Genomic DNA, 23,009 nt, shown 5'->3' on the forward strand with positions numbered 1-23,009 from the left:
CTCAAAGGAGACAAAAAAATTAATTTACTCAACAACAAAATTAATAACAATGACAAAAACTCACACCCAGCACTAAGTGTCAGCAACTATTTTCCACTCTTACAAAACCTATTCTGATTTACTCTCCACAGCATTCCTGAAAGAAATATGCTGTTACATTCAGTTTAAAGCTGCAGGAAGTGATGCACAGCCTACTTCACCGGCCCAAGGTCAGCCTAATCATAAGTTATGGAGATGAAATTTGGACTAAGAGTCTATATTCATAACCACTATGCTACCTACCCCTCAACTGATAGGAGCTAGTTTAAAATGTGATAGATAAAAAGCATCAATTCAATAAGCTAAATAGTTTTAAACCACAGAATATAAACATGAAATTTACTAGCTAACCTTGCCAGCTATTAAAATTTCTAAGCATATCCTATATGACAGGCATGGTACAAATATTAATCTTTTCAACAACCCACAAGACTGTTACTGTCTTCATTTCACAGATAAAAGAATAATCTTAGAGAGCTTAAGTAATAGGCTACAGAGAAATATCACAATCCTGGGATTCAAACAGATCTGTTTAAAAATTACTATACTACATTAGGGCATTAACGTCAGTAATATTATGTCAATAATTGTTATTGCAATATCGATGCCTAAAGGAATTCATTTAATACAAAATAGTCAAATTAAGATTCATAATTGGATTCTGGCCAAAAAAAAACTTTTAATGAAGACAGGTTGCAACGATATTCTTCTTTACTAGAAATGTTATTATTGGGCTGGAGATTTAGCTCAGTGGCACCGTGTCTGCCTCACAAGTGCAAAATCCTGAGTTTGATCCCTGGTACCAAAAAAAGAACAAAGAAATGTTATTATCAAAGTTTAAAATGTCAGACTATATTCCAACCAAAATCACATCAAATGTAGAAAATAAGAAACACATAATGTACTTGATAAATACTGAAATGATTATGTAAGTTTTAGAGAAGAGTAAGAATAAAATATTGTTTAAATAAGAAGTAGGGATCTGACCTGTATTTTATATGGGAAGCTGTGAGATGGGTGTTCAGCGAGGGGATTTATTGGTACAACTCTGCCAACCTAGGGTATGGGGTGAGAGAGAATCCAATGACAGAGCAACCCAGATATTCTTCCAAAGTAATGTTTGTAAGTGGGACTTTTGGGTAGGGCCGGGGCTTGCTCTCTACACAAGGGAAATGGGCTGCCACATAGAGACCACGGATTATTTCTTCCTTCCTCTAGCTTCTGATCATCGGTGGCTAAGTGAGGTTTATTTTTAAATTACCACCAGCTAACTGCTTTTATGATAGACTTAACAGTGTTTCAGGTCTCTTCCCTGTACCTCTATTCCCATAGTCTCCCTTGTTTAGCAAGGGCTTTCACAGAAGGAAAAAAAAAAACAATGGAAATAAATACAGGTGGAAATAATACTTTAATAAAAATGTGTTTACTTTCATGAGCCTAGGGAGTATTACCAGTGTGAATGATATAACTGACTGGTCTGAGCCTGCTATACTTGAATGGGCAGTACTGAGAAAAGAATAAAGGAACTTGCACTACCAAGTGAGGACCAAGGGAGATCGTCTATGAAAAATAAGAGGATGAGGATAAAGGTCTTATGACGAGCTCTTATTCCGACTTAGATGTTCGTTCTCTTTGGCTACCACTTACTTAAATGTATTTCCACTACTGCAATTATGTCAAAGCGCTCTTAATTATAAAACCAGCAATGTTTGCCTTTGTCTTGCCTTTGACCTGACATTCTACCTAGACTTCTCTTCACCTTTTTAATCTGATGGATCCCTACTTATCTACCAAGACTCAGTAGCTCTACCATTAGCTTTCCTATTATGCTTATACAAGCTTCTTGAACTCTGAAAATACCCAGTGTCATGTCTATTACTCCTAACAAATTATCTGTCACATTGCATGTGTACGCAATTTGTGTTAGGCTGAATATTATTACCCAAAGATGTCCACATCTGAAGCCCCTGTGACCCCCTCTGTAGATGGGATAGAGTTTAGGATCTTAAGAGGGCTAGATTATGCTGGGTTATGTGGGTGGTCCTAGTGTATCAGCAAGACTTTTTTTTACAGGGATTACAGATACACAAGGCAATGGTTCCATGAAAGCAGAGGGATAGAGAGATTGGAAAATGCTAGTGTGGGCTTTGAAGATAAAGGATGAAGTCACAAGCCAGGTAATGCAAGTTAGAAAAGGCAAGGAAATGAATTCTCTCCCAGAGCTTCCAAAAGGAATGCAGCTCTGGCAACCCATTTTGGGACTTCTGACCATCTAAAAGTGTAAGAGAATAAATTTTTAGCTATCTAGAAGTGTAAGAATAAATTTTTTAGTCCCTAAATCTGTTACAGCAGCAATAGCAACCTAACATAACAGCCATCTTACAAGACTAACTATATTGAGAATCAAAAGTTTGTCTTCTTTTGTCTATTTTCTAGATAAATGATTTTAGAATGAATACTGTGTAGAAAATGATTAAATTTTTTCTCACCAAGAGAAAAAACTGTTCTATTTGGGACTAAATTTTTATAAGGGAAAAAATACTATGATTAGGTTCTTAAAAAATACTCACAGGGTGGGCATGTAAATAATTCTACTAGAGTTCAGAGCTTGAAGACTTAACAAGTGAAAAGCTCTCTGTGTTTTTTAGCTGTCATCTCTGAAAATCTTACTTTTTCAATAATCTTTCCCCTTGGCTTTCCAATGCTTAGAGAAATATGTCCAAACTGCTTTGAATGACATATCTGAAAGCTTCTCAAAAATCTAATCCAAAAATACCTTCCCGAAATATTGGCTATTACTCACCTCAAAACATTTAGCAAAATGAGATCATAATTTATAAAACTATCCTACTTTCCCACTCCTTTGTTCATGTTGTTGCTTATCTTGCGGATTATATACTATGTCATACACTGATGAAATCTTTCTTTGAAGCTTTTCCTAATGTTAATAAAAAGATAATATATCATAAAAGTTGTATGCATATCTTTTGAACTTCACTCCTTATTTCACTAATATCATCTTTGAGAGTGAGAACTACAACCTCAGATAGGATATGTAATTCTTGTTTTATTCTTTTATAAATACAGTAATAACAGTACTTACAGGGTGTGATAGAAATACAATTAATGCTTAAATAAAAATAGAAAAACTTAATACAGTAAGATAGACTGCCATTAGTCCCCTTTAAGCACATCCCCTTGCTTTGAATACACATCCTGTAATTCTCGCCACTTTCTGAAGCAGTGTTAGAAGTCCTCTTTTGCCCTTAGTTGTGCTGTTGTGGCTGCCTTGATTCAAAACATCTGCCTTTTATTATGGTTCTTATCTAGAAGACCCCTCCCACCCCCAACATTCTCACGTGTGCATAGGTGGGACTTCTCAAAGGTGACTGACCATGGGGACACTATAGCTTATTTTAATGTAAGAAGAGGGCCTGGTCGGAGGAGACAGTTTGCTGGAGCTGTGTCCTGGAAGGGTGTCTCTCCCTCCTCAGTTCTCTCCTTCTCTCTGCTTCCTGGTTTGCATGAGATGAACAGCTTCCTCCACTTCCACCATGCCTTCCTGCCTTGAAGCCAGCCAACTATGCACAAAAAACCTGAGCCAGAATAAACATCCTTCAAGTTGTGGGTGTCAGTGATGTGAAAGTGACTAAAACAAACTATGGGACCTGGCCATTTGGTTTGGAAGTCTGTGGAACTGGTTCATGGGAGAATTTTGGGAAAGTTTGGAGACAGCAGCTGGAGAAGCAGCCCTAGAATGCTGTAAATGGAGCCTGACAGAAGATTCTGGTTGAAGCTCAGAAAACCAGAATGGTGATTAAAAAATCCCAAAATGATAGAACAAACAAACCAAAATGGATAGTAAAGACCAGCTTTAGGTTTCATTTGAGAACAAGGATGCCATTGGTCTATTGGCAGTTGGTCTTAAAGCCATGTGTTATGCTTTGGCAGAAAAATCTGTCTACATTTTGTTTATGCCTGAGACTTTGCAGGAAACCGCGATAAGTGCAGTGAACTAATGAATCTGGTGGAGGAAATTTCAAGACAGCCCAACATACAGGCTTTAGCTGGTCACTGCCTGTTGTTTTTAATTTAATGTGAGAAACAAGAGCAAAAAGTACATTCAAAGTTTTCAGTGTCGCCAGAAGGAAAGAGCCTGCAAAGATGGAGTGGAGGACAGGTTGGTTGCTGAAGATTAGCATTAACACATTCCTGCTACCTTGAACCACTTGTGGTACAGGTGTTACTGTCCAATCAGAGGGCTTGTACTGCGCTGGTGGTTCAAGCTATCCGGCAGTGAGACTTACAAATTATGGGCCCATTGTGAACATGTTAAAAAGAAGCCAAATGCTATATATCAGGATAACAGGAAAGATGCCTTGAGGGCATATGAGGAATCTGCAAACCAAGACACCCCCACCCACCTACCCACCTACCAACAGGTATAAGCATGTAAAGCTGTAAAGCTTTCATTTGAGAAGAGAGTCTATAGGCGCCATGCTCCAAAAGGGGTGCCTGAGGAACTGATTTTCTGGGATTCAGTTCACAGTGCTTAGCCATCTATGTACTCAGAGGCCATGGCAGCCATGAAACAAGAGGACTGAACTCTACTGCTCAAGTTGGCAGCTGACCTTGCCATCATCCATGTGATTCTGGTTTTACAGGCACGCAGAATGCCAGAGTTCTGGGGTCAGGTAGACTTCCCACTCAGATTTCAGAAAGCCTGTGAAACCAGGCAGTTGTGCCCTTGAAAGGGTAGAGCATGAAGCTTGAGAGTGAAGCCTAACCGCCAGTGGAGATCCTGCAAAGTTAGAGGAGCCAAGAATGTGTGAAATATCTGCTAAGGAGGGTGGAGGCAGTGACTAGAGCCTGCCTAAGAGAGCAGACATAAGGGCCCTGGGAGGTGGTACTGCAGGGGCAGGGCCACCCACCCAAGTCATCTGGAGTAAACATCTCCCTACATCCTAACCAGTGCTGTGCAGAGCTATCGGATTTAACAATTGCTCTGCTGGGTTTTGGTATCACCACGCTGATTCTATTCCTTCCTATCCCCCACGTTCCTCCCTTTTGGAATGGGAATGTTTGTTTATCTTGTGTCATTTTATGTTGGAAGTGTTTATTTTTTTTAAACGGGATCACAGATAAAAGTTTGCCTTAAGTCTCAGGAGACTTTGGACTTGGAATTATCAGCAATGCTAAAATTGTTAAGAATAAATGTATTTTGCCTAAAGAGATGTGTATAAGCCTTGTGGGGGCCAGGGGCTAGATATAACCACTTTATGGTTTATATCTAGATGTACCCCCAGTCTCATGTGCTTATATTTTGAAAAGTGATTGAATCATGGGAACACTATAGCTAATTGTGATGTTAGGAGGTAAGGCCTGATTCGAAGAGGTGAATCACAGGGGTGGGGTGGGGGTGGCCTGGGTATCGCTCTCCCCAAATCCCTCCCTTTCTGCCTCCTGACCACCATGAGGTGAGCAGCTCCTCCTGCGCCCAGTGAGAAAGAGCTCTTCCACCATGCCTTCCTGTCTTGGAACTGGCCAACTATGGACTATAAAGAAATCTCTCCTCCTTTAAGTTCTAGGTGTCAAGCAGTGTCTCAGCAATGAGAAATGACTGAGACCACTCTCATGGTCATTTTGACTTTGAGGAAGAGCTGGGAGTTGCCTGGTGCCAGACTCCCTGAATACAGTGGATGAGGACACATCACTTTGACAGAAATTGTAATCATTTTGAATCAATTTAGGACATGAGGGCAGCCCCGACAGCACACTAAAGACATTCAGGAAAGAGGACTTCCAGAACTGCTTCAGAAAGTGGCAATAATGATGGACTAAGTTTGTTTGAAGAGGGGGAGTATTTTAAGAAGAATTAATGACAATGTTTCTGTTATTGTAATAAATTAAAAACATTTACTATAATTTTTTTTTTGTACTGGGGCTCAAACTTAGGTTAGGTTTAGTGCTTACTTGTGCTTGCGAGGCAGGTGAGCTAAATCCCCAGCCCCAGCCCATATAATTTTGAATCACAGTGTGTTTTCACAACTGTTGTAAGTAAACAGTATACCTTAAATACCTGCACAACAGTATTTTTATCACTAGTTTCAAAAATGTTCAACATTACTGGTCATTCAAGAGATGCAAATGAAAACAACGCTGAGATTCCACCTCACTCCAGAAAGAATGGCTGCTATTATTGCTTTTGATTTTAAATCTTCCATTTACAATCTACATTTCAGTATTCAGTCTGTGGATCAGCTTCCCAAAAAGTGAACAAAGTTATCTTCCATATAAAATTTATACCTTTAAAATATACTCAAAACTAAGTTTCTGAAACTTTAAAAATATAGCAAACAAACTAGTTTATTTCTGCTGATAGTAATGGGATAGAATAAGTTACTGTGGGAATGAAACTCCTATTTAATAATACCTGGGAGGCTAAGGCAAAAGATTCTTAGTTTGAGGCCTGCCTGGGGTGTGCAGTGAGATCTTAACTGAGAAAAGGGTGGGGAGTGTATAAGGAATTGCTGAATTCTTTCTGTAAGTAGAAAGAAGTTGTGTGATATTATTTATTTTATTTAATAAATTCTGGCCTCCTTCATTCTAAAATCCAGTATAGTATTATATACAGCTATTTCTCTGGTCATACCAGAGAAAGACATCTTATACTTCTTAGGTTAGTGAGCTTCCATACAGGACACAAGCCTACACTAAGAGTAAAAAATTCCATCTTAAGTTTTTTACACTTAAGAGTAAAAAATTCCATCAAAGAATGGACAAAGGTAATGGACAAATGCTTTTAAGGTAACATCTAGACCACCTCATTTCTGAGCACCCAGCATCAACTTGAGTGTGTCCTAAAATCTCTGCCTAATAAACCCTTCCAGTGACTTAAAAAGAAAAAAGATTTAACATCTACACAAAGGTTTCATTTTTCTCATAGTGGTATGGGATCTCTTGATAATTATTTATGCCTTTCATTACTTTTCTTGACTCACTGCACCAGCTGGGACCTCCTACATGATGTTTAACAGGAGTGGTAAGAGCAGACATCTTAGTCTTAGCTAGAAGTACTCAGTCCTTTACCATGAAGATGTTAATTTTCCTGTATAATTAAAGTCTAGATCCTAGGAAGATATCAGATCTTAGCAAAGTGGTGTAAAAAACAATGGAAGGGTAATTATAAAGTATTTTATTTATAAAAATCTGTAAAACAATAATTACTTAGAAATATAAGAAAAAAGTGATAATTTTTCCACTTCCAAAATTATCAATTTGATCTGCAGCTGTGATGTATCATAATATCAAACTTCACTGACTAGTCTAACAGTGAATACATATAAATGCATCAGATAACAGAAATATATGAGAAAATAAAAAGTACTACACAGAAAAAAGCAGGTGAGAAGATAGGAGATGGAAGGTAGTATGTGAATATAAATATGAATAAAATAAGGGAACAGTGAGAAAAGAACATTTCTGGGAGACAGAAAAACAAATGCAAAAGTCATAAAGGAAAAGTATGTTAATAATTTGGGGGAATCCCAAGAAAGGCCATGTACACTCATAGCTAAAGAAAAGGTAGGGGAAAAACAGCAAACAAAAAGACTATTAGGACAGGACACCAGTGTCTTTTAAACTATGAGTCCCCAAACAGTATTGAAATCAAGTTAATAGATAAAAACCAGAATTTTCAGGCAGGGAGTGTAGTTCACTAGTAAAGTGCTTGATTAGTGTTGTGAGGCCCCAGGACAACAGGCAAGAAAGACAAACCAAAGAAACCAAACAGCCCCAGAATTTTGTATTTAACTGTATTAAAAATAGTATAAAGTACTAGCATACTTTTCACATAACTGTAGTACTGTTTTGTGAAACTTCATCAGCTGATTATACATTTGTGTATAGGTGTATTGATTTCAATTTAAACTGTATCACATACAATGATTCACAGAAAGCTTGAAGGGTACTTGCAAACATTGGACACTATTCCTAATATGACATGACACAGAGAAAGCCATTACACAGGATAGGAATAGGAAAATGACATAATCTACTAGACTCTCTTTAAAGGGTTACTTTTGCCTTCACACAAAAATTTATTACTAATTCAAATGGGAAGATGAAAACTTTAGAGCAAGGAAATGTGATGGCTGCCAAACAGCCATATTTAACACCACAAAAGCAGGAAAAAAAATGGCACCAAGTTCCTCCTAATGCAACTCACTGGAGAAGAAAAAGTACTTATATAGATGGGCAGCTACTAGACAGGGACAGCAGAAGGCAATGTGGTAGGTGAGCTAAAGGAAGGAGTGCACCTTTGGTAGAGAGCAGTCTGTTTCCTGAGTGAGTAGTCTCGTAAGCTTTCTGAACTAGGCACCTTGTACCCCTCTCAGGTTCTTTATATGTATCCAGTTATGATTCAGGGGCCTGCTCATGCACACTCCAATGCTCCAGGCCCCGGGTTACCTGACGCTGATCCTCTAGGGCCTTACCTACATACATCTACATTGGAGTTTTTGACTCCCTAACGGACTTTGACCACCATAGTTGTTCCAACTAAGACCATGTAAGTTCAAGTGCCTCTCCTTCTAGATAGTACTTGGAAGAAAGACTCATTACTTCCCATCCATGATTACTCCCTCAACTCAAAGAGAAATCAACCCTGACCTTGCTTTGGCTATCATTTCTGGGCTCTGTCCTCCCTCCATTTTGTACAGGTTCTCCCCACTTGTATCTCTCCCAAGTATACTATCCTTTCAAATAAAAGTTAGCTTTGCTTAAGAGTATACTCTGCTTGTCATACAATAAAGAGCTTCCAAAAATTCCACGTTCTGACTGAGTCCCTCCTGTGCAGCACTTCACAAATCTTCCCGGGGGGGATCCAAGAGCTGCCAAGGACACAGATCATCACTGAGCCCAGGACAACCCCCAATTCTGGTAACAACATTCCTGGCAAAAGTGCTCTGAATCTATTGAGAAAATATTACACAACTCTAAATTCACAGGTAGTATATAGAGTACAACATAAAGCCACTATCAAAAAGTTGTTCCGAGTTGAAGGACACAAAAGGGCCAAACTAAATGCAGCATGCAACATGGGATTAGATCAGGAATCAGAAAAAACCAATTGCTGTAAAGCACATTATTTGACCATTTGGTAAAATTTGAATATGAATTCTATGTCGCTAAAAGTATCATATCTATGTTAAATTTCCTTCATTGTGTTATGGTTATATAAAAACTACCTTCATTTTCCAGCATGTATACGAACTACTAGGGGTAAAGGGATATGGTACCTGTAATTCACGCTTAAATTCTTCTGCAAAAAGAGGAAGAAAAATAGAGAAAAAAATAAATGCAGCAAAATGCTAGCAACTGCTAAAAATCTACAAAGGATGTTATATACTCAGTTGTGCTCCCATAAAATTCCTACGTGAAAGTCCTAAACCCTAGTATTTCAAAATGTGACTACAGTTGAAGGGGTTCTTCAAAAGGTAATTAAGTTGAAACAAGGTAATTAAGGTGGGTGCTAATCCTGTATGACTGCTGTCCCTCAAAAATAAGGGATTAGGATACAGAAACACAGAAGAAAAAATTCGTGTAAAAGACAAAAGTTGAAAACAGCCACCAATAAGCCAAGTTTTAGAAGGAATCAAACCCGCCAATACTTTCAGCTCAGACTTACAGCATCTGAAACTAGGAGAAAACAACTTTCTGTTGTTTAAGCCACCAGTCTGTGGTACTTTGTTATGGCAGCTCTAGCAAATGAGTTCAGATTTACAGGAGTTTGCTGTGTTACTTTAAAACTTTTAGTAATGTTTGAGTTTTTTCAAAGTAGAGTTAAAAATTTTAAAGAAATTATGGTCATTACTGAGTGTAAAACTGGCTTATGCAAATCGACTGCCAATTTACTCTGGAAGGGAGACAGTAATACAATGAAACCTTCTTACAGTGAACCATGAGAATTAAATGCAGCAATGGTGTCAATGCTAATGCACTGTATGAATGATTACCTTTAATAGGTGAGGTGAACTACTCATGAAGACACATTCATGAAAAACTAGATAGACATAGGCTAGGTTTTACACTGGATTTCACAGAATAATTTGACATATCGCTTAAATCGATAGTAACACAGAAGGTTTAAAAGGTTTAAGATTGTTGCTGAATGTGTATCTTTCTGCTACCTGTCAAAAGCTGCCTTCAGGGATCTTACCCTACACTAACAGTGAAAGCTAAACAAATATATTACTTAACAATAGTGAAGTGTTGTTTTCTAATGCTATATTAACCATTTGTTATTAGCCCCAAGTAGGTACTATGAGGTGCAATCACCTATGCTTGGGGGAAGGAGTTTTTGTCCCTTTAAATGATTATTAAACTCCTACAAAGTTTTTTGTTGTTGTTGTTTGACAGGTAAGGGCGTCCAGTGAAACTTACAGGGAACCAGACTACTCACTCTGACCCACTGTTTGTAGGTAACCTAAAGTAAACTTCCTGCCAGTCCATCATTACTTTGAACATGTGATACAGGATCTTGAACTGAGCATGCTCAGGAATGTAGCTACCTCTAGATGTGCTAAGTATAAGTTTCCCCAATAAGTCTCCTGCTTTCTTTTGGGAGGCACTGTTTTGAAATTTATCTCCAGTATACCCCTAACTTGCTGCAAGTAAAGAACTTTCTTCTCTCTTATCTCCTGGTTGTTCTTATTGGCTTTGCCCTCCCCAGAGGGAAACCCACTGCATTCAGTTACACATCATTTGACTTCAGAATTCAAAGCTATCTAAAATCATATATATGACGTGCCATCATATACAAATAATGTATTTTAATATTTCCCCATTGATGATCATGATGCTAACCGATACTCAAATAATGTCTTACACTCCCCTCTCTCTCACATCTGTATTTCTCATATCCTTCAATAATGTAATTATATGCAAGATATACCTTCCTAGCCTAGACCTGAGTCATGTTTCCTGCTCAAAATAGACCTAAACAGACAAACTAAGAAACCCATTAGGACTTGCCTCTGCCATAAAGGTCTAGAAGCCTAATGGGAACAACTACAAAAGATTAAGAGAAGGCCTGCCAAAAATTAAAAGAAAGCAGAAGTAAAAATATCCCTGATTCAAACCTATAAACCAAAAATTTAAAAATTAACAAACCTTAAAATTAATAAACAGACCAGAAATTCACATCAGAGAAAGCGCATTTGAAAAACTTAACACAGTGGTGGTGAACCTAGGGCAAGTGTCTTTTTTTTTTTTTTTTTTAGACAAAAGATGTTAATGTAGAGTTGTTTTTTCTAAACTAAAACTTCAGTGTTCAGATTTAATTACAGTGTTGGCACTGTGTAATAAATAAGTGGGTTTTGGGTTGCAATCTGGCACTTGTCTCTAAAAGGCACCATCATTAATCTAATATATCTTCAAGCATATGTTTAAGATGCTAAAAAAAAAGAAAGCATTGCATCCATTAAAATTAAACATGAAATGATGAAATTAAAACAGGTAAGAGTGAATCTGATTATTAAATGTGGAAAAAAAATAAAAGTGTTGGCAGGACCTCTGGGTTGATCCTCTCCACAGATAGTAAAATACAAATGGAGAGATATGCTAAATGGAATATTAACTGTTAAAGGAAAGAAGCCAAAACTTCCTGGTTTCAAAGATTCCTAGACTTTTAAATGGAAAATGATGATAAAATTAAGAAATAGCCTCTTAGCCAAATTGACAGCCAGGGTACTCTCAGGGAAGCCCAAACTAAAGTGAAAGCATGAATGTATCTGGAAACAAAGCCAGGAATTTCATTCCAAACCATGGCAGTTAGATACACTGATCAGTTTAAATTAAAGGTCCTTAAAAATCAGCAGATACTGGCAAGGGCTCTACTCTGATATGTCCCTATTTTCCTTAAGACTACACCCACTGAAAAGAACACAATGGCTTTCCATCTGCATCCCAGCATCTCATTATTTATGGCAGAAAAATAAAAAGCACTGAGAAATATTACTCCAGGACAGACTTCGTTACAAGAAAATATCTATCCTTATATGCATTTAAATTCCAAAGAGAATCATTTTCAAAGTTAATTTTTGTCTCTGGGACCCACCATTCACCTAATAATCATTTTTGACACCTCAAAATTGTCTACGTTTCCAATTCTCCCCAATCCTATAGAAAAGGGGCAAGTTTCTGAATTGTGCTGGATTAGTGGGTAATATTATTTAATTGCCACTGTGTACATATGAAATTCTCATACCCTTTCTCCTATTTCACTTACTATCAGTACATTCCAGCAAATTTTCAAGTTTTTGGAGAGCAGAGGGGGAAAGTTCTCTCTTCCCCAGACTGTAAAGCTCAAAGTATAAAAAAGTAATATTCATTCAGACAAAAGACTTGCTGAAGCTCAGCAGAGTTCGTTTCACTAGGCAAAGCATAACAGGGACTTAGAGGCTTGTCTTGCAGATACCCAGTAGGTAACCAAAAGCAGGAAAAGCTTACTTCCTCTGCCTTCATTTTTATCTGTCTATTTTATTACCTTAAAACTTGGATAGGGCTGGGGATTTAGCTCAGTGGTTTCGCCGCTTGTGTCGCAAGAGGAAAGACCCGAGTTCGATCCCCGGTACCAAAAAAAAAAAAAACCTTGGGTCAATCCCTGCTCAGGTCTGCCCAAAGACATGTTATCACTTAAGAAATAGCTGTTTAAAAACTAATAATACAACCTAAACTAATAACTTAGGGTTATGAGCCCTAAATTTACTTAGCCTGTCTCCTTCCCTTGAAGACTGAAAGAGTAACAGGCATTCTCAAGATTTGCACTGACAACTAATTTCTGTTATAGATCCTTGGGAGTGGTGCTTAGAAATTTCCAGTTATTGTCTTAAACCTGCAGTCCCTCAAGAGTCTAGGAAAAACAGACCCGGCAGACCACACCATGACGGTGGCAGCTAAGCAACCCCCTCTCCTATGCAAATCTCCAACCCTGGCCTTTGTTCCCCTTTTCTATAAAACTCTAAAGTTTCTGTCTGCCCTTTGAGGACAGATCTTAAACCTCTTTATCTGTTCTTCCCAGTGTGGCCCCACTAATTAAAGCTCCTTTCTTGCCCTTTACCACAGCTCAACTCCTTGATTAGTGTGGCCTAACCAGGTCCCCGTTGTGGTCTGGAATCAGAGCTTTTCATCTAAAACTCTAGTAACTACTGTCACAGTGGTAATTCAATTTTCACACGAATTTTGGAGGGGACAAACACTCAAACCGTAGCAGGAGCTAAAAATCAATCACCTGAGCTTTCCCTATTAAGAAGCTAAATAAGATGAGCAGGTTAAATCCCAAATAGGTAAAGATGACCAAATAATAAATAAGAATAATAGAAAGTGGGCAAACAGGGAAATCAATGGAAGAAAAATGGATTATCTGAAAGATCAATAAAATAGATACATTCCTAGGTAGGACGATGACGAAACATAACAAATACAAAAGAGGGGCCATTACTACAGCTCCTGCAAACATTGCAAGGTAACGGGACTATTCTGAAGAACATTTGTCAATAAATTCAGTAACTTAAGATGAACCAAATAAATGCCTTGGAGTGTAACAGGGACTCCTTTAAAATTGGAAAAATACTAAAAGACCTAGCTAGTGTTTCAACCAACACTATTTCCTTTCTCTAACTCGTTCTTAATTTCTCAGCTTCCTGCAGACAGTCATGCCGTGCTGAGAAAGGAACCTGCCTTCCAAGCAGTAGCAACTGTCTCAGGGACAAGAAGATGGCAGCAGGACTCTAAAGGGACACCAGAAAAAAGACTTGGAACTAGAAGGCAGCCTGAGGAAACTGCTACTATACACAGGCATACTTTTTTAGCTTTCTGCCTTTGTCCTTTCCCTATATAATATTAGAGCACTACAGTCAGATACAACTGTGTTAAAACCTCCAGGCAGCGTGTGACCACATCTGGTCTCTTGGGGCTCAAGCTTCTCACAGGGGTCCACAAGATAGGGGGATCATTGCTACATCAAGGAAAAACACTTATGCAATTATCTGAGTCACAAACCCTGAAATGACTGCTTTTTCATGGAATATCATCAACAACCAACAGACTTCAGCCATTCAGAATTGGTTACTTGGCAACATTTTCTCAAGAATTACAGTCACTTCGAGGAGAGCTTGGAAGACTTTCTCGACAATAATAAAATCTGTCCTTTTGACCTAAACTCAGAATTTGGGAAAACTTACATTCATCATTATGAAGATGATTGCCTGCCAATTTTTATATACTTTTCTGGTAAGAGCAACAGTATATTAACAAAGTGTGTGTGTGTGTGTGTGTGTGTGTGTGTGTGTGTGTGGTGTGTGTGTGTGTGTGTGTTCATACTGAAAACTAAGATGATCAACTTTGGAAAATCTACCTACAAGATCCAGTATTTCCAAATAATCTGCATAGGTAAAGTATGCATTAAAAGTATCTGAAAAATTAATGGATTTTATAGTAAAAGAGTGTGAAAAAAGTTCACTGATAGGTCTCAGACTCCATATTCTAAGTAATCTTGAAGAAATTAATACTTATCAAGTTAAATGAAATATTAAAGAAAAAAACCCAACATTATCCCTTCTCTCATAGCACTCCTACTTTTTTGAGGGGAGGAAAACTCTGGAAAATGTCCTTATGTTAATTATGAAATACTTATATTAGCAAGAAATTGTTTATTTTTAAGTAAATATGTCAAAAGTTTCTCAGTTTAATTGCTAATATGGTAAATTTTGAGAAATATATTCTAAATATAAATATTAATACCCCCAAAAGCTCAAGAATATAAAAGGGTCCGAGGTCCAAAAAGTTTGAGAACCACTTGTTTCTAAATATATTTTTCTCCTCTATATTTTCTGCCCCATCCTTAATATCTTGAAAGAATTACTAGTATATAGAGTACATGCTATTCCTAATTTCTTTCATAATGACATTATCTTAAAAGAAGTGTTTTCCTGAAATGTCTCTGCTTCCTGTATTGTAGTTTATTTAAAAATTGCAAATATGTATTTTTGTTGTTGTTGATACAGGCTGGCCCTGATCTCCTGGGTTCAAGTGATTCCCCTGCCTCAGCTTTCCAATTAACTAGGTGTTTGGTGCATGCCACAATAACTTGTTGCAATATTCTTTTCAGTTATTCCAATCTCATGTCTTAACCAGTATCTGATAAATACTTCCTGAGGAAGTCTCTGTATCTAATTTCTTTTATCTTTCCGTAATCTCATTTTAATGAACATCTATCACCTTTTGGCCATTCAAATCAATGTTTAATTTGATCACTACAGATCAGTGTTGTCCAATGAAATAAAATAGGAGATACATACATAATTTTAATAATATATTTTACTTTTAGCCAAACATACCCAAACTATTAGTTCAACATAAATATGAAAACTGACAAATAATATATTTTGTTTTCTCATACAATGTATTAAAAATACGCTTGTCTTTTGTACTCACAGGCACATTTCAATTAAGACGAGCCAGATTTGAATTTGAATTAGCCAGTGGCTAATATTTTGGGTAGTTCAATTTATCTTCAATTCTATTTTAATTCTAATTTGGCCTTCTCACGTCTATGACTCTATCTTATTACTTTTATTAATATTTCTCTTTTATTGAGCTGTTTCATACACTGATTTAACATTTTCTTTTCCAAATCACAAATCATCCATTTCTTTCAGGAAAATGTATATTTTGAGAAATGTGTCATTTAAAATATAATGTTCTGACCTTTTTATTACATTATTTTTTTCCAAAACTAAGAGGACACATAATATATTGACCTTTCCACATAATTTCAAATTATCCAAAGTTATAGCAAATGAAATCAAGAAAAGACAATTGGAGTAATATTGCAAAAATGAGTAAGAGTTAAAATAAAAATTCTCCATAAAATATAGTTTGGCTCCTAAACTAATGCACCATTGAAACATCCCAAATATGACAATGTCCCTTATTCTTTTCCTCCAATGAGAAGTCAACTGGTACCCTCTTGGATACAGGAAGAAATTATTTAAGGGCAAACTACCGTTGAGCAAGTTGATCTTAATTTTTACATAATATTCTATATAAATCAAAATATTTAATTAGAGCCATTACATTTTTTATTTCTACCACTGTACTTATAGAGGAATAGCAATGTTTATGCATTAATTCACTGCAATTGTCTAAATTTATAAAAATTTCTAATAGAAAAATCAAAGTGCTTATATTGTTCATTTTGTTCTTAAATTAAATCCAGCTGAAACAAAGATAATCTTTATGTATTTACTTACTTTTTCTTTTTGGTACCGGGGATCGAATTCGGGACCTTGCACTTGTGAGACAGGTGGCAGAACCACTGAGCTAAACACCCAGCCCAGAAAATCTTTATTTTTAATTACAAACTAATTAGGCTTCAACAAGCAATTAAACATTGAACTATTATTTAAAAGTTATAAAGAAGCTAGGTGTGGTGGTGCACATTTGTAAACCCAGCACTCTGAGAGGCCGAGACAGGAGGATTTCGAGTTGGAGCCCAGCTTGGGCAGCACAGCAACTCAGTGAGATCCTGTCTCAAAACTAAAATGAAAAAGGGGGAGGAGTTAGGGAATGTAGCTCAGTGAGTAGGCCTTGGGTTCCCCAGTACTATGTTTTAAAAAAATTAAGAAATACATACAGAATACTGGAAAAGTTTCAGTAAGTATTGTATACAGAATACTGGAATAGTGAATACTGGAAAAATTTCATTAAGTATTGTCTCTTATGTGTTATGGTGCAATGAAGGACTATCTGTATAATTTTCTAACTTTCGCAGGATAAAACCTGCTTATGACAGAAGATTATTATTTGTGCTTGTTAAGAACACATTTCATTCAGAAGCAGGAACTGACCTCAATGGCTTAGGACCTTCAACTTCCAATTTATAATACTGGTGTTTAGGGAGGATTATGGCAAAGCATACTGGAAGCCCACACATCTAGTTTTAACACTGCCTCTATCAGTGGTCTCATATAAATCTCATCCATCTCAGCTTAGCCTAATAACCACACCATGGGCATGAAACACAGTTCTATAAAACCAGAGTTTCTTCAGAGTTAGAAGAGTTATCTCTGTTTATAATGCTGCTTCCCCACTCTTAATGTTTCCATCTGTGACCCTGAGAAGACTGACAGCTAAGATGTCCCAGCTTTCACAAATGCCTAAGGAGTGAAGTAACACTTGCCTGGAAAGAGGAAAAACCTGGGTATATTCTGCTCAGTTCTGTGACTCTTGCCTGTAAGTGGTTATAAGGCATGAGGGCATAATAGATCTTGATTGTCCCTCCAGGGCCAGCCAGATCTGCCTCAGCAATGCCTATGACTACGGTTAAATCTGCTAAATTGAAGGGCTTAGTGAGTAGATCCACTAGGCCTTCATATTGTACTAAAACAGTAATAAAATTTTCTGTTTTGGTCCTCCGTCACTCCTTGGATTCAATTCATATGCTCAAACAAAATGAAGGGAAATCACTAACTGGGGGTCTCTTAATGACCAACATTAAACTACTGATCAATGCTACACAGTAGTTCTAAGATGAACTGAAATTCTCAGAGAGGCTAAATTTTAAAAATAGCATTTTATTAAGTATTATCTTGCTGTATGCCTTTATTTTATTAAAACTAAACTCCAAGTATTATTGAAATCATAACACTTTAATTCATACCCATATTCACAGTCTCTATAATACTGCATAAAATAAACTGTTAATACTACATATTTACATATCTATATATTTATTTTTTCCCATATTATTTACTTTTTATTGAATTTGTTAATGTTCCAAAGTTCTTGCACTGCCAAACCATGCCTGAGAATCCAAAGAAAGAAATGGTACAATGGACTGCCTCATCCACCCATCATACAGTATATTAAAACTTGATTCATGTGCATTTCTGTAATTTCACAATCTTAAAAAATTATAACAAGAGCTGGAATTTAAATCTGCTATAGGTCTTCAGATTTCCAGTACAGTGTGCCATTAAATAAAACCTCATATTCAACTCACTCCACCTCTCAATAATATAGCCCCCAACAAAATTTTGTGGGACAATCCATATTTTTCAAAGAAAATATGTGACTCAAGGTCTAAGAGATTACTTGTTTTTGGTTCCCAAATGAAATCTTCAGCTTAACCAAGAATCTCTTATTTTTCACTTAATCACCCAAACTCCTTTCGCTGGCTCAGCTACTCACCCAAATACACCAGAAGGCAGGCATCATACCTGCCACCTCAAATAATGTCAACATTACTGCCCACAGTGGCCACCAGGGGCTGTCAGGAGGAATGGCGTGTGACCCTCCTAGGAGTCCGATTCATGCACCAGCATGTTCTTCAAGACTAAAACCCTATAAGAAAATGCCCCCAACACCAGGATAGTTTTACTTACCCACTTGCTTTACTCTTGCCAGTAGCATGTCTGCAACTCCTGCTTTTGGCAAAGGGATTTATTATAGAGAAACCCAGACTGCATCAAGTGGTCACTACCACTATGAAATACTTCTACTGAACCAAACAGACCAGACCAGGGAAAAACTGCTAGGACTATCTCATTAGATGGAAAAAAGTTCAGTAATCTGGAGAAGCTTCAAGTCCCTTGTAAGAACTGCTATATACTACTGGAGAGTCTGTAATCTGCAGTTACTAAAAGCAGAAGTGCTACATCCATGTCTTTAGCCTGCCTGTCCAAATGAACGCTATGAAGACACCAAGGGTTGGTAACAGAGCTAGTTGGGACAATCACTGCATCTACAGAATGGCCAATACCTTAAAAATCTGGGCACAAATATATATGGAATTCTCAAAGATCACACAAGATCCATGAAACTGAAATAGGTGCTAGGTGAGGTTTAGCTTGTGTGGCTTTAATCTGTAGGACATGTCAGTGAATCTCTTAGCCTAGTGATGGCAAATCTTTTAGCGCTTTCAATGATAAACAGCCTGCTGCCGTACACGTGCTATAGGTAGGTTCACCACCACTGCCTTAGCCTGAGCAGAAACTATACTCTTTCCACAGCAGTTTGCCATACAACTTAAACCTGATTAGAGGAGGCTGTAGCAGCACCTGAAGTAGAGCCTCCAGCATCCACTGCCCTTTATATCAAAGGCTATTTGGTTCCACACTAGGGAATGGCAAATTCATGAGACATCACAATTTGAATGCGTATTTCAGGTTCCTTAACCAAGCCATATGCTCTGTCAAAGAACTTACTCCAAGTCAAAGCAAAAAAGGCCTTAATGTGGAACACAGAAAAAGCACTATCCAAATTAAAAAAAAAAAAACTACTAAAGGAAACTAGTTATTCCCCAGCTCACCCCCTTTCCCACTTGGTGGACCCAAGTTTGGGAGAATTTAATTTGTAGTTACTTCAGACTGTAACTAAAAATTGAAATTATAAATCACAGCCCTACTCAGATGATCTGAATACATAAGTTCTTTTGAAAGTGGCATGTTCCAAAAGTCTAATATAGCCACAGCTAACTACAGAGTACTCCTTAGGGTAGGGCACAGGACAGGTTAATTAAGGTCACTTAAATCTTCATCTTTTACAGCAAATCAAAACCCAGATGGCTGGCTTTCTGCAGGATTTCTGATAGGAATCCAGTAGGGCTGGTTTCAAGGTTTACATCGACACTTTTGATAGCTGTAACCTTCTTATCCAGAAATTGTGATCCACATGAGGTCCACAAAGAGTGCAGCAAATCTGAGGTAGTCAAACCTTACAAAGGCTCAATATCTGAACATAAAAAGATTTTCCAAATGACCACTGACTGCAGGTTTTGTTTTTTTGGTATTTGCAGAGTGATTATGAAAAAAGTGTTGAATCTAGTTCACAAACGTAACAATGAAAATTCCCCTAAACCCAATATACATAAAGAGCAGTTGTGACACTTTAAACTTCCCTAGTGCAACAAGCTGGTCACTTGCATGGTCTGCATCCGTTGCTGTAGCTCCAACAGAGATCAGATGATGAGTGGCTGTTCATAGTGGTTAGCTGTGGTCTAGTTACCTTAGAGGGGTTGGCAAAGACTACTCCTTAATTGTACTGTGTGTGGCTGCAATTCTGGTTTTCAAACACAGCATACTGGTTGTCTAGCTGAAGTTCAAGAGCCTGGTTTTTTGAAACCCCATCCCTGTTTTTGTGTCTTACTATTTCAAAGCTCTTCTCCATTTCTTTATCCTTCCGGCTTTCTACATGCTTGGCAGTGGACTGCAAGGATGGAAACTGTGTATCACTATGTATTTCTGGTAGTCCTTCTGGCGTTTTTCTTGTTATGGTTAGCCTGGCCCCAGGAGGCCTATACACACTAGTCATTAGCGGTTCTGGGGTTTCTGTAAAAATTACTGGAGCAGGAGGCGCTTGTACCGGAGCTGTTTTGTTCCAAGGACCTGAAGATTTCTCTGTACCTCCACCACCTCCACCTTCTCCCCAGTTATCTCCTGGATCTTTTCTTTTTCATTATCATCTTTTTCCTTTTCAAGTATTTGCATGACCTGCACTCTTGAGTCCATTGTAATCAACCTCTTTTTGCTCAAATTCTTTCCACTCATCTTCATCCTTCATCACCACCTTCGTGACGGCCGTGGGGCCCACAGTCCCCGTGCCTGCCCGCAGCCCCGCGGTTGCCCGGCCTGGCCCCGCGCTGCTCCGCCCGCGGCATTGGTGGCGCATCTGCTCCGCTCCTTCTTCTTCTTGTCCCTCTTGGCGAAGAAGTTGTCCAGGCTCCACTCCTCCATCTTGGCCATGGCCACAGCCGCCTTGGCTCGGATGGGTGGGCCCCGCGGGGCTGGGAGCTCGGGTCGAGGCCGCTTCTGTGCTCATGCTGCCGGGGGCGGTGACGCCTCAGCCCCGCAGGGTCCCCGAGGCTTGAGCAGCAGGGCAGGCGGCCCCCTGAGACAGCGGTGCAGGATCCCGCCTGCCCCACAGTCGGAGAGGAAAGGCCATATCTATATATTTATATATGTATACATATGAATAAATTATTTAGTCATGTATGGGTCCACATTTTATAACTTTAAAATATATCCTGACTGTACTACTACTATAATAGTTGAGCATAGTAACACCTTTTACTTTTATTTTGGTCTGCCTGAATTTTATGTGCTATTTGAAAACACCAACATTTCTTTTAGTTTTTAAAATTATTTTTTGATGGTGTGTTTTCTCACAAAACCATCTGAGAATAAATTCACGGTATCACAAGCTTTGCAATATGAAAAATTTGAAATCTATATCACAATTGTTGGACTCTTAAAAATACAGCAGTTTAGAACAACTCACATCAAATGCTTTCCCTATATAAGTTAGGTAGAAAATAGTAACTAGAAGTTATAGCTCCTAGGACTACAACTTTAGGAAGACTGACCATATTCTTCATTACAAAACATACAATGTTCAGTCAGTCAGATTTAAGAGTCTTCTATCAATCAGTTGTGGGAATAATTCTTTAAAACTGAACCCCAGACATAACTGAGATAAGCAGTTATGTGATAGCCCTGTGTGCTCATGATTAAAGGAATCATCTACAGGATATGTCAAAACTAAAAATATCTATGAAACAAAATTCTTATGAAACCTAAACAGCTCTGATGATCTGGGTTTGAATCAGTACCCTGATTAGATATGACAAACTTCCTGAAAACAATTACTCTTCAAAATAGAAGTGTAATTCAAAGTCAGAAGAGGGAAGTGAAAGGTACAAGAAAATTTCCAGAGATCCAAGATGGAATTAAAGCAACTCTTAAATATTTTTATGATTGTTACCAAGAGATAAATCTAAAATTATGTATTAAAACAATGAATCAGGAACTGGAGACATGTTGTGAACAAGATGTTGTCCACATGCTTTTATTTTTAAGAGCTTTTTGGTTTGATAGGTTATAAGGAAAGCAATGCAGACATAAAATTAACTGTAAGTGCAAGTATTTAATTTTGGTACAGCTTTGGCTAGATACTGGTCTTATGCCATTCGACCTCATCTGTCTACATTAGAATAATCTAGAAATACTCATTTTAAAAAGTTTTTTGATTATTCCCAGCCATCAGTTAAAGAAAGCTGGTAAATAGCCAAAAGCAAAACAAAACAAAAAGAGTAGGAAGGAATAGTAAGTGAATGAGAGGAAAAGAGATTTAACATTGGTTTATCACTGAGTTTTTGAGCTGGAACTTAGTAAATCTGGTAAAACAAGTTCAAATGATCTTTAATTTTGACTCCATGAATTCTGTTAGAATGCACTTTCTCCCAATCCCCTGCAAGACAGACAAACACTCTAGGCAAAATAGAGTAGAAAGTTTCAAGATTTTCTTGAAAACAAAGGCTTTAAACCCTTTATCAAAGAGTCAGAAGTCCAAAAATAGAATAACAAAAGATCAAATTATTCTATTGCTTTTCCTGGAACTGAATCACCTAAGGTCTTATCACTTCTGGTTTTGGTAATAACATTAAATTAATTTCTACATGCACAGCTCTGAGTTAGTCACCAATTTGCTATGGAGACCTTTCTCACAGAAACAACTAAGATGAGAACCAATCCTGGAATGCAGTGTCTGAACCAATTCTTCAGGCAATACTATTTGTTACTGACGAACACTTCTCAAAGCTTTGAAACAGAATGTAACTCTAAGGGAAAATATTTATACACTCAGGAAAACCCAAAGAGAGGAGGAAACAAAATCTCAGATGAGTTAAGAAGTTGAATAAAAATATTCCAAGATGGGTAAAAGGGAAAAAATTAAATCACTGGATATAGAATGCAAGAGTTTTCCAAGTATAAAACAAGTTATCCAAATCAGTAAAAAATATACTAAGACAAACAAAAAAACTGTTCACAAAAGAAGAAACGTATATATATATATATATATATATATATATATATATATATATATGAAACAGTTAAGAATCTTTTTAAAAA

At 37.5% G+C, this 23,009-nt stretch overlaps 1 protein-coding gene and 1 pseudogene across 1 annotated transcript in view; both read right to left on the reverse strand.

Annotated features, from left to right (window-relative positions):
• The window catches only part of Nudcd1 (NudC domain containing 1), a 73,939-nt gene that overhangs the window by 3,309 nt on the left and 47,621 nt on the right, over positions 1 to 23,009 (reverse strand). The window lies entirely within an intron of this gene.
• On the reverse strand, positions 7 to 22,925 carry LOC147824088 (protein CDV3 homolog pseudogene; annotated as a pseudogene).

The sequence above is a fragment of the Heterocephalus glaber genome, unplaced genomic scaffold, assembly GCF_053883595.1.
Source record: "Heterocephalus glaber isolate CG9 unplaced genomic scaffold, H.glaber_assembly_v1.0 deba00001555, whole genome shotgun sequence".
Taxonomy (NCBI): Eukaryota; Metazoa; Chordata; class Mammalia; order Rodentia; family Bathyergidae; genus Heterocephalus; species Heterocephalus glaber.